The sequence below is a fragment of the Parasteatoda tepidariorum genome, chromosome 12 (assembly GCF_982258835.1).
Source record: "Parasteatoda tepidariorum strain Cologne lab strain chromosome 12, Ptep-v5.0, whole genome shotgun sequence".
Classification (NCBI taxonomy): Eukaryota; Metazoa; Arthropoda; class Arachnida; order Araneae; family Theridiidae; genus Parasteatoda; species Parasteatoda tepidariorum.
Genome location: NC_141766.1, coordinates 66999036 through 67011139, shown reverse-complemented (window position 1 = coordinate 67011139; position 12104 = coordinate 66999036).

Genomic DNA, 12104 nt, shown 5'->3' with positions numbered 1-12104 from the left:
AAGTAATTTTCAAACAGTTTAGAAATAAAATTCGTCGGGTTTAGTTTGACGTAGATCAGTTTAGATTTAAATTAATTTCAAAAGAAAAAACATTTACACATAGATTTTATCGAGTGAAAAATATTAATTGCAATTTAGCCATCAAAGGAATCTTAAAAAAGAGGGATTAAATTTGTGAAAAATATACGTGATAAAGTGATTCGCAGTTTTATTTCATGCATATAAATGAAGTGACAGTTTTATAATATTGTTTATAGACTTTTAGATTTAGTTACTCAAGTTTTAAAATTACCCGCCAATGGTTCTCAATGGCTATGCAAATACTTGCCGTTAAAATAAATTTCTGTATGAAACTTTGTCTTTTCAACACGTCGAAATAAAACTTCAAATTCACAAACTTTGTAAATAAAGCAAGAAATTTAGAGTACCAACTATCCGATAAAAGCTTCGCAAATGTGTACCAATATATTACCAGTTTACATGTCCGACATACTATTTGGAAACATTACCCAGTAACTATCCATACTTCTTTTAAGTTAGTGTTTTGTACTCCAAGATATTCGGAACGTGTTTAGACTGTTGCAATAATGACGATAAGGTTCAAATAAAATGCCAAAGTGGTAGAATCTGATATTCAGTCTAAGAATTTAGTCTTTAAACTAATTACCTGTAGACCATTGGATTCGTCAGATAGAATTTATTGGGGGGGGTGGACATACTTGGACTGTTACTTGAGAAAAGAAAAAGAAATTAACCTTGCTCTTATTAAAATTGTTACTGTAAAATAAACTTTTATGTATATATATATATATATATAGAGAGAGAGAGAGAGAGAGAGAAAGAGAGAGAGAGAATGAAAAAAATCCAATTTGAATTGTAGCTTTGTAGACATGCAAAATGTACAGTGAAGGATTAAGTAGTTCTAAAATTGTTCTTAATTTCTATAAAACATTGAAACACTCTTATAGTATTACGATGTAAAAACAGTGCTTTTTGACTAGTTATTCTTTTAAAAATTTTGTTACATTAAGTTGCTTTAAATTTTATTGATATTTCTAACTCATTAAAAGATTTATTCCATGAGAAATCGTTGATTGATACGTTATTTATAACAATATTGTGTATTATAGAATTGAAAAAATTATAAATATATAAAAATTAAACTTAAAGTATTAAAAATATATGAAGTATCATGTATCACATTTCACTTTTGTGTATCATATATGTGCCCCTTTTTCATAAGTCTCAATTGAGAAATAGGCAGAATTTATTTCTTTAGGTATGTCGAAGTAAAATTAAAGTTGCTTAAATCCAATATGTTCAGTGTATGTGTCTTAAAAATATACTCTTATTTTGAATACTTTTTTTTGAAAAATATTATGTCTGTTAAAATTTTTGTTCAAAATGACGTGAAATTTATAAATGTATAATATAATGTCATCTATGTGACAAAACAATCACGAATGAGATCAGTTTTTTGGACATTTTTTTTAACATTTTAATTGGCAGTCGAACTTTTAAAGAAATATAAGAAAAAGTCATAAAACGGTTTGCTGAATGAGAAGAAAGCCCTTTTTTTATATGATTATGAATTGATCTGGATATCTGAGATGAAAGATACAACATTAAAAAAATATTAGAGATACTATCTTAAACATTGGTTATAGTAAAGATCATCATGATTAATTATATATATACAAAACTCTAAACTTTAAAAAAAAAAGTGGAAAATTCAAGAATATTAAAACAGTTATCAATTTAGCATTTTTCTCATCTCGTTTCGGTTTAACTTATATGGTTTTAAAATTGCATGGAATCGAGGAAAATGGAAATAAAATCGAGGAAAATAAAAGTATTCAATTTATTGACAGAACTAGCATTTATATTTTGAAGAAATGATAAACTATAACAATGGTAATCGGAATAATTTTCATACATATTTTATTTAATATATTTACCTTTTTATTATTTACAAGAAAAGAAACATACAAGATGAGATATTTCGGTTTTCCCACTTTGGTAACCATAAAAACTTAATATAAATTTTCGCAAAGAAATAAAAAACACAATACATAGAACTCTCATTTTCTTCCTCGTTCCGCAGTATTTATAATTTCAGTATTAAAATTTTAAAAAATTTATGAAAAAATATTTGTGAAAAATACCGAATTCGGAAAATGTTAATTAGCGCAAAATAATTAATTTAAGAATCCTATATTATTTTGATAAAAACCAAATAAATGAAACTACATAAAGTACGATTAAAACACTTATACAATAAATTAAGTTTAACAAATTATCCAATTCTTAAAAATATATTTTTATTACAGTTTTTATTATGAGCATAATAAAAATCCCATGGACTTTTTCATGAAACTTTTGCATTTGAAATATTTCTTCGTTCTTTTAATTAATTAAAATGCAAGTTGAAGTTAATTTTTTGTATTAGGATAGAAATTATCAATATTTATGCAAAATCGTTATTAAATTATACGCAATTTTTTTATAAAATTATACGTGACATTTAATTTATGAATGAAAACAAAGTTATTAAAAAAAACCTAAAAAATCTGAGGTTAGATTTATAGTTTTAAAACTTAAACGTTACATTAATTTCATAAATATAAAATAAGAACAAACTCTATGCATTAAAAATAAATTTATGCTCAAACAATGAATGGTAAAATCATGAACTAATGTACTATACAAATAAATTTGGTATATAAACTATAAAACATAAAGCAGTTCTGACAGTAATCAGACAATTATAAATATACTTACCAACCAAACATTTGCTTACCTCCCAAGAAATGTATTTATTTCATGAGTTCTTGTAATCAAGAGATAAACTTTATTAAATGGCAGGAAATGTGAGTGCTTTGTACGAGAAGATTTAGAATGTCAGAGAAAGTCTCTTAGCAAAATCACCAAAAAATATCAACAAGTCCCCCCCCTACTTAATTCCCTTCTTTCCCCAGTAATTCTAGATAATTGCTATTTGAAACAATCGATAGCCAACTAAGAGATGGTTCTGTCGACATTCTTAAAAGATGACATCCCAGAAATACGATAGAGGCAAAATGCAGAGGACATTTTCAAACAACGGCTATTTTTGAGGTATCAAATGACTCTTCTTGGGTAGTGTTGAAAAGGGATGCTTTAGAATCAATGTTAATCAGTTAAGTGCACGGAGAAAAAAAATTATGTTAAGAGCGTTTTATTGCTTATTGAAGGAAAGGATAACAGTGACAATTCTTATAGTTCTCTAAACATTTAATTTTTCTAATTTTTAATTAATTCTCTAATTTTTTTATACAGCACATTTTTTGTGCATTTATTTTAAATTAATTTTCCTTTAATAATAATGTAATAAGTTGCTCTATGTAAAAAAAGGGAGAAGAGAAAAGTAAAAGATATAGATAATATATTACTCGTTATAACGAGTAAAAGATATAGTATAGATAAAGATATATTTTATTTTACAACTGTAGTTGAACAGTCAATCCAATTTTTGGGTTTACGACTATCAATGTTCAATTCCGTAGCCTTGTAATTTTGAACCCAATCCGGAATACAAGGGAACTGCTGGATCAAGTATTGGGAGGAATTTTGCCTTCATGAGGACTTTTTCATGGAACTAACCCGCATTTGCGTTACATAGAGCGAAAAAACCATGAAAACCTCCCACGGTTAGCCCGACGGCAAGTCGACTCTAACCCATGATCCATCTAGCACTGAGGATAATTCACGTCAGCAGTGCGGTCGGTGCGAGCCGGGTGCGGAATTCGTATCGAGCAGCCATTGCCGGGATTCGAACCCAGTTCGTCACATTGGAAGGCGAACGCACTATCCCCATGAGCCACCACGGATCGGATAAAGATATAGATACTATTTTCTCAAAATAATGGACCCTAATTTCCCAAGTATTGGGGGGGAGGGAGTGTCCGGACACCCTGGTTACGACGCCCTTGCTGCAGACCTTATATATTTTTTAATAGTATTATTCGTTTGGCCAATACAGTCATGAGACCAATACAGCCTTGAAATTGAAAAAAATCTACGTAAGCGACAAATATTCAATGTTGAGATTTTTATTATATTTGAACGATAAGCTACTTATTACAGAAGAAGAAGTTAAAAATAAATTTCAGTTTTTCGATCGATTACAGCGTTCCTAGCATTAGCAATAGAAAAAGGTAGTCCTTTTGTGAAGCAATTATTTTTCTAGTTTCACACAATAACAGTGTCCGAACTTTAATTCGAAGTTCACAACTTTAGTAAAATAAAATTTAAGATTTTGATGAGGAAATGCAATACTAAGTCACACTTTTCCTTAAGACAATTTTGCATAAACTTCTTACGATTTTAGCACTGTTTTCAGATTAGTATTTTTACACGATTTCAGGATTTCCGTTCGATTAAAAAAAAGCACATTTTTCAAAAAAAAAAATGAAATGAGGAATTCCGCCAGTCATTCAACTAAATATATGGACGTGACATCTTTATCAAACTTTCTAAGGATAGTGCCAGACAGGGGGGCTCAAACAAATTATTTCAAAATATTTTAATTAAAACGTATTTTAAACTTTTTTCTTACATCATTTTTTCAAGTGTGTTTCTAAGAAACTGAAATCACTAATTTTTATATCATTATGTACAGATTCAATTTAATGTAAATTAAAATCACATTTTTTATCTATGTATTTTGTACTGTATGGTGCAATTTACCATACATTATAAGCTTAAAAATCACTCCTTTAACAAAGAAAACTTATTGTAGCTGTCACCGCTCTTTCAGAAAAATTTCCACGCTTCGCATGCTCATAACACAAAAATTACTTGATAATAAAAATTCGAAATTTCACGTGCATTTAGCGAAATGTTTAAAGAAGATTTAGATATGGAAATGTTATTTTTATATGCATCGATTTGCTTTTGAATAATTTAAATGTTAAATTCTATTTTCTCTTTTATACCGCGTAATTGTTCAGTTTTGCAAACAACGTTATCGTTAACTCAAAATTGGGTCGGCTGTGAAACGACGGTTATAAAATAAAATAAAACGCATTTCTGTGAGCCGTGATGGCTCAGGGGATAGAGCGTTCGCCTTCCAATGAGGTGAACCTGATTCAAACCCCAGCGATGGCTGGTCGATACGAATTCCGCATCCGGCTTGCACCGACCACAGTGCTGACGTGAAATATTCTCAGTGGTAGACAGATCATGGGTTAGAATCCCCTTGCCGTCAAGCTAACCGTGGGAGGTTCTCATGGTCTTCCTCTCCATGTAACGCAAGTGCGGGTTAGCTCCATCAAATTTCGCCTAATACTCGATCCAGGAGTTCCCTTGACTTCTGGTTCAAAATTACAAGGCTACGGAGTTGAACATTAGTAGTTGTAAACCCAAAAAACTGGGTTGGCTGTTCCACGGCGGAAACAAAAACTTCGCCCATTAAATTGTAAAATTCCATTTTTTTCATTCTTATGTAGTATTATGTAATTACGGACAAAGAAAGAATATTTTCATCTGGGCCTCGATGTTAATACTTATTTTAAATAAATATAGAGGAACTTTTTTATTGTGATTCCATTTTTTTTTTCGAAGATGCTTTTGAAGTGAACATCTATGTTCGGCAAAATGCTAAATAAAATGTGCTAAATAATTTAGAAAAAAAAGTGAGGCAATCTTCTTAGAATATAAATTTTAAACAATATAGCTAAAATTTTTAATATTGTTTCAATTTACAATCGAAACAACCGAGAATCGAATATTAACTAACATTTTAAAAAAAATTGCGACATATGGCTGCTGTTTGTCTGCCTATGTCTTCTTTTCTCAGCAGAGCTGAAAGCAGACTTTGTCCACCAAGACTTTATTTTGCTCGGCAAAAGCTTTTTACATATTGACATGCACCTCCAACGAATAATCTTTCACACAGATAAATAATTATTGTTTACCACATGTCAACACGAAACATTCTACGATTTAAATCTATTTTTGTTTTATAGTTATGAATTTAAAGTAGCAAAAATAGATAAAAAATTAAGGAGGACAAAATTACGAAAAATAGGAGCTCTTTTTATTTCTCAGGAACGATCGATTTTGCTCAAATTTTGTATTTTGCCATTTAAACTTTTCAATTGACTGTATACCTTACACTTCTATACTTTTTCATTAAAAAATAATAAATATTTACTAAAAGTTATATCGTGCATGAAATTAGCTTTACAAAATCGAATTTTATAATTGCATGTAAAACTTTTTTCAATTCACTTATAAAAAATTTAGGGTATAGTGAAATAAGCAAAAAGTTAATATTAAAGAGCCTAAATTTTAAACCATGCTCCTGAACAAACTATTAAAACTATATTTCCAGATTGCGGCTACTATATTTTTGGTATAAGAAATCCGAATTCGTCGAAAAGGGTATGAAAGTACGTTTTTGTGGCTAATATCCCAACTTAAAATATCGTTTGCATTAATTAATTAGTATATTTAACGTCACCCTCCTGAACCATTAAGAATTGGAACACGAAGGTCTGATCATTAGTTAGTCTGGTGGATTCATTTATTTTTCTGCGCAACTGTGTATTGATTTGAAGTATATGTCAATATTCCTGATAATAGCAAAAGATTTTTTCATTTTTATATAGGAAGATAATTTAGCTGGTGTTTACCCACACATTATCTTAAAGAATTATGATTGGAGCAGAAAAATAAGGTGAAATTATGTTCACTATCAGACATAACTAAAAACCCATTTTGTCCTCTTTCGTATAACTTTAATTTTAATTACAAAAAAACAAACTTCGTTAAAAACAAAGATAAGCCATAATTTTTATAAAGTGATATTTAGTGTAAAATCGTTGAATCACTCTTATTAAATAAATAATACCATAAAAATTACGGTATACAATTTTGCGATAAATATGGATTTTACGAGTGATGCATCCTGTGTGCCAATGCTTCTTCCGTAATTTCGTCCGGGATTATTTTACAATGTAATATCGTTATTGAATTAAACATTGTAAACATAGTATGCTTTCTAAGTTTGATACCGTAAGGTAGCTAGAAAAATGTATGGTATCTCATTTCTTAAAAATTTTCTAGTAAATACTACAGATTTTTTTTGGTAAGCAGGATTTGAAAAAAAAATGACTCAGAATTACACACAATTTAAATGTATATATATATTCGCCATTATATATATTAAATTTTTTATATATATATTCGCCATTAAGTAGAGATAAATAAATATTATTAATTAGTAATTAATTCAAACATTTTATGTATGACAGAAGAAATCAACTGGATTTTGAATGGAACAAAAGTTAAGAAATATTTTTTATAGTAGTTAGAAATATTTAAAAGTTGGTACAGTATTAGGGAGGAAAAGAGGCGTAACAGTGACAACCGAAGAATGAAATTAGAATATCTCGGGAACACAGAAGCATGAAAAGACCAGGGTTTCCGCTACGGTAGCTTTTTTCGCAAAATGAGAAAAGACCCCTCAAAAATGCTAAAATTCAACAAAGCATTTTCGCATTTTTGCTAAAGGATTTTACTAAATTCCATTAAAAAAAAGCTTACTGATAGATTGGGAGATTTGGATAAAATCGAAATGTTCAATATATTTATACCTAGCAGGATGCCCCATTGTTCGGAAGAATTACAGCATTATGGTGTAAAGGAAATCCGTTGCATTTTCAATTTGTTTTCGGAATCTCCCAGAAAAGATTTTCAGTTTACAGAAACTGAATTACTTTGTGAATGGGGATTATTTAAACACATCATAATGCAACGATGTAAAAACATGCCATTTAATGAATTACTTTTATTTTTATATACCAATGATGTGTCTGAACAGTACCCATTAATAACTTCTGTTATAGAGTATTGTGCAACAATACCAATGCACACTGTTGACTGTGAAAGGGGCTTTAGCTGCCTTAATTTGATTAAAACTAATATTCGAAACAGGTTGTTAATCAACCATGTAAACAATTTGTTAATGATTAATATTGAGGGCCCTGAAAGTGCATTTAACTTTCAAGAAGCATTTGTAAAATGGGCAAACATGAAAGAAAGGAAGATTGTTAATTATAAACCAAAATGTTTTGATAAATAATAAATGTTTTTTTTTTTTTTTTTTTTTTATAGGTATTCTTTTTGATATTCTTGTACATTAAGCTATTCTTTGTCAGATAACTTACAGTACTTGTTTGATATAAAGTAATTTTATAAGCCTAATGGCATTTTAGCATTTTGCTAAAACTTTTTTTCAGATTTTAGCTTTCTTGCTAATGAATTTTTAGACTCAGCTTAAACCCTGGAAAAGACGCTATAATGGAGAAATGTAAATGATTCAAGAACTTTTGTTCTTTTGAAGTGTTGACTGATTTTTATTTCGTTATTTATTCTTTGATAAATTCCTCATTATTTCTTACTTTAGTAGGAGTATTTTATTTTACAACCAACAATTTTTTAAAGTATTATTATCTTATTTAACCCTTTCTAAGGCCGTGATAAATATACTTACCACAAATTTTTCTACCACTTTTAATTTAGGTTTCCATTTGTTAATAACTTCAGCTTTCTTGAAGTGCGTTTGAATAAAATTTTTTTGCAACCATTTTTTAGTTTAAGAAAACGTGAAAAAGTAATAAAATGCATAATTCCTTCTGAAGTTTGTAGCATTTATAAAATTTATTTTATTAATAAAGAAAAATAAAAGTCAATAAGTTCCTAAGAGGCCGTGGTAAATATACTTACCATAAAAAAATGGCATTAAAATTTAAATAATTTTTATAAACTAAATGAATTTTTCTTTTCTTATATAATTTACTATTCTTATATGAATTTCAATTCCAAAAATTCTTTAATTTACATTTACAAGAAATAAATGCCCACTAAAGGGTTAAAACATGTAATAGTTTTTTTATAGTTTCCATTAAAACTAATTACTACTTCTGTTACAGGTAAATTAAATTATATTATTAATGATGGTGCGATTAAAATAAATTTATTTATATATTAAATAAATGAATTGATAGATGGGTTGTAATATTTGTATAAAGTACTTATATTTGGATTTGTATCTGGATATAGTCATATTAAAAATAGTTAAGATTGATTTTTATAAATAAAATAAAGGTCGAAATAGTATAAAAGGTAATTAAATGAGGGGGAATGTGATCGTTAAGGAAAGTGGTTGTACAATGCTATCGTGGTATAGCAATAACTTAATAGGTTCAAAGGGTCACAAATGTGAGGTTTGAACAAATTGGATAAATTGGTATCCCCAAATTTTGAATAATGGTGAAAACTAAAGATTAATCAAAATAAAAAAATTAGAAGATAAATAAGATAATGGCATGCTATATCCAGATACAAATTTAACCTTTAATACGGTAAAATGATGTTTCCAATAAGAAAATTAACAAATTCAGATGCCCATAACAACATTTAAAAGTACTCACGACCACATACAACATGTCTAAGTATACGTGATGAGATCGTCTTTTCTGTAAAAAAGAAAGTTCCAATGACTCGGTCGTGCATTAGTCCACACCACACATTAACCTACCTTTGGGGAATCCCTTTGTGTCTCACGGTATTCATGGGGGCTTTCAGATCCCCATTATGGTGATTAACAATGCCAGAAACATGAAAGGATGCTTCATCGGAGAACATTATGCGCTTCAGAAAACCGCAATAGCCTCTGTGGATGCCGACTTTTTTTGCTGCTACCTGGCATGAAATTGACTATCGACTTGATATTCTCTGTGCGACGAAGGGGCACACGTGGAAGTTCATTCTCATGGGTCTTTTTGAGTCTGTCTAACCATTTATGTTATTGATTTTAATCTATCTTTATTATTTTATGAGTTATTAAGCATCAAAATGAGTCTGGGACTTTATAAACACCCTGTATATTTACATATAAATCAATTTTTGGTCTTTTTCGACTGTTATTTTCCCCTATGTTTCTTTATTATTTGTTTTACTTACTCTTTTATATTTCTTTTTTTTTTACACCATGTTTAAGTGTATAATACAAACGCAAATCTAAATAAGAAAATTTCAAAATTTTTCGCCAAAGGCATTCGGTTACCCTAAATGGAAATAATTAAAGTGACAAAAAGTGGTTCTGATTCAAATTGATACAGTTGTTGTAGCATAATGCCAAATTTTCTCAGCTTTTTCATGGGCACATTTGCTGAAATTAGCGAGCTTAAAGCCAAGGAAGATTGACATTTAAAAAAAAAACCATTCTCTGTTTCAAAAAAAAAAAAAAAAAAAAGATCTGTGAGCCAAGCCTGAAGAGCCAACGAGACCCTATGAATCCTGGCTCTTCTTTTTTGTCCCCATTCTTTGTGATCTGACAGTCTCACATATCTCGACCAATTCACCAAAAGATGCCAACTGTAGGACATGGGTGAGGAGTCATGCGCTGATGTTGTTGAGTCAAGAGGCTTAAAAATTATTTTACAGTGTCTGAAAAAATCAGAGATTAAAAAATACTTTTCAAAATCAAGTATACAGTTGCGCAAAAAAGAAAACAAAAATCAAAGTCGACATTTTTAACACAACTGGATAGGAACAAACAACCTAACACTGCACTGCGAAACACAGTATGCTCTAAACAACCAGAATATCGTAAAATTTACTGGATTTCTGGCTGTATGGGTACACCGAAAAGATCGGTAATTTTTACCGAATTTCCTTGCTAATGATTTTGGTAAAATTAACAATAATACATGGTTTTATAATATTTGATAAAATTAGGTAATTATATTAAAATTTTTTAATTTTAATATGATAACTCAGAGTATGGCATAAAACCATTTATTCGGTAAAATTAACTCTTCAGTTTTGTATTTTTAATAAATGTGTGGTAATAGGAACAATAATTTTGAATACCTAAATGTCCGCTAATCTGCTGCCATATAAACGGAATAATTTCCAAAAGAATGGTTCAAATACCGTATAGTTTGGATTTTAATACTAGAATAATGTTTTAATGTTTTTTTTTCTTTTTTTTTTAAATAAACCAGGAACGGCATTACTATACAGTATGGTAATTTTACCAGAATTTTTTTTCCATGCTAAAAAAATTTTTAACCAGAGAACTTAAGGGTTCTAAAGGGTTAAGGGTACTTTAATGCCTAATAAAGTGTTGATCGCCTACATAAATAGACAATATCCCTACTAGGAATGCAGCACTTTATATTTTAGACCTGCAGTCAAAACTTTTGTTTTCCTCATGCTACCTACAATATTTCCTAAAAAAATCCTCTAGAATGTCTTTTTTCTTGAAAATGAATATATTGATCTTGAAAAAAATATTTCTTTATATGTTTGATTGAGTGCTTTATTTTTTGTAAAGTTAGAATTAATTGCGTGTTGTATAACATAAATTGATTTGTTTCTTAACACTCGTTAAATAAATCTATAGACTTTGCTGCCAAAATGTATTACACATTTGCTGTCATAGTGACTACAATCCTTCAATAAAATTGTTTGTTATTTCATGTCAGAACTTGCCAAAAAGTACTAAATGATCGTTTCTAGGATTTTTGTTTTGAAATGATGACCAATGATGATTATTGTTTTGAAAAGAAACGTTTTTTTTCTTTGGAATCTTCAGGCTTTAACTTTGATGGTCCTCTTATTTTAATTTTGGTAACACTTAGTTTTAACTTTTGATAATATTCGATCATAAATTGAAATGTACTTAATTAAAACATAAAAGTAACATGCATAATAACCTAATCAGTTTTAGGAATGGGTAAGTTTAATTTAAAATTGATTGAAGTCAAAAAAAAATATTTCTGACACTGAAGAAATGTCGAAACGAATTCAAAATTTTGAGCACAACACTTCGAAAGAAAAAAAAAGCCTAATAAAGAAGAATGGCTTCACTATGCTATTTATTACGCTATTTGCCGTTGGATTTCCTATTACTAGCCGGTCATTGTTAATAAAAAATAATTCTTTTACCACTGTGGAAAAAATTTGGTGCTTATTTGCAGTTGTGACGAAAACATTTCTTTTCATTCTCAGTCTATGCTATGTGCATCGTATATTTCCAAACATGTCAT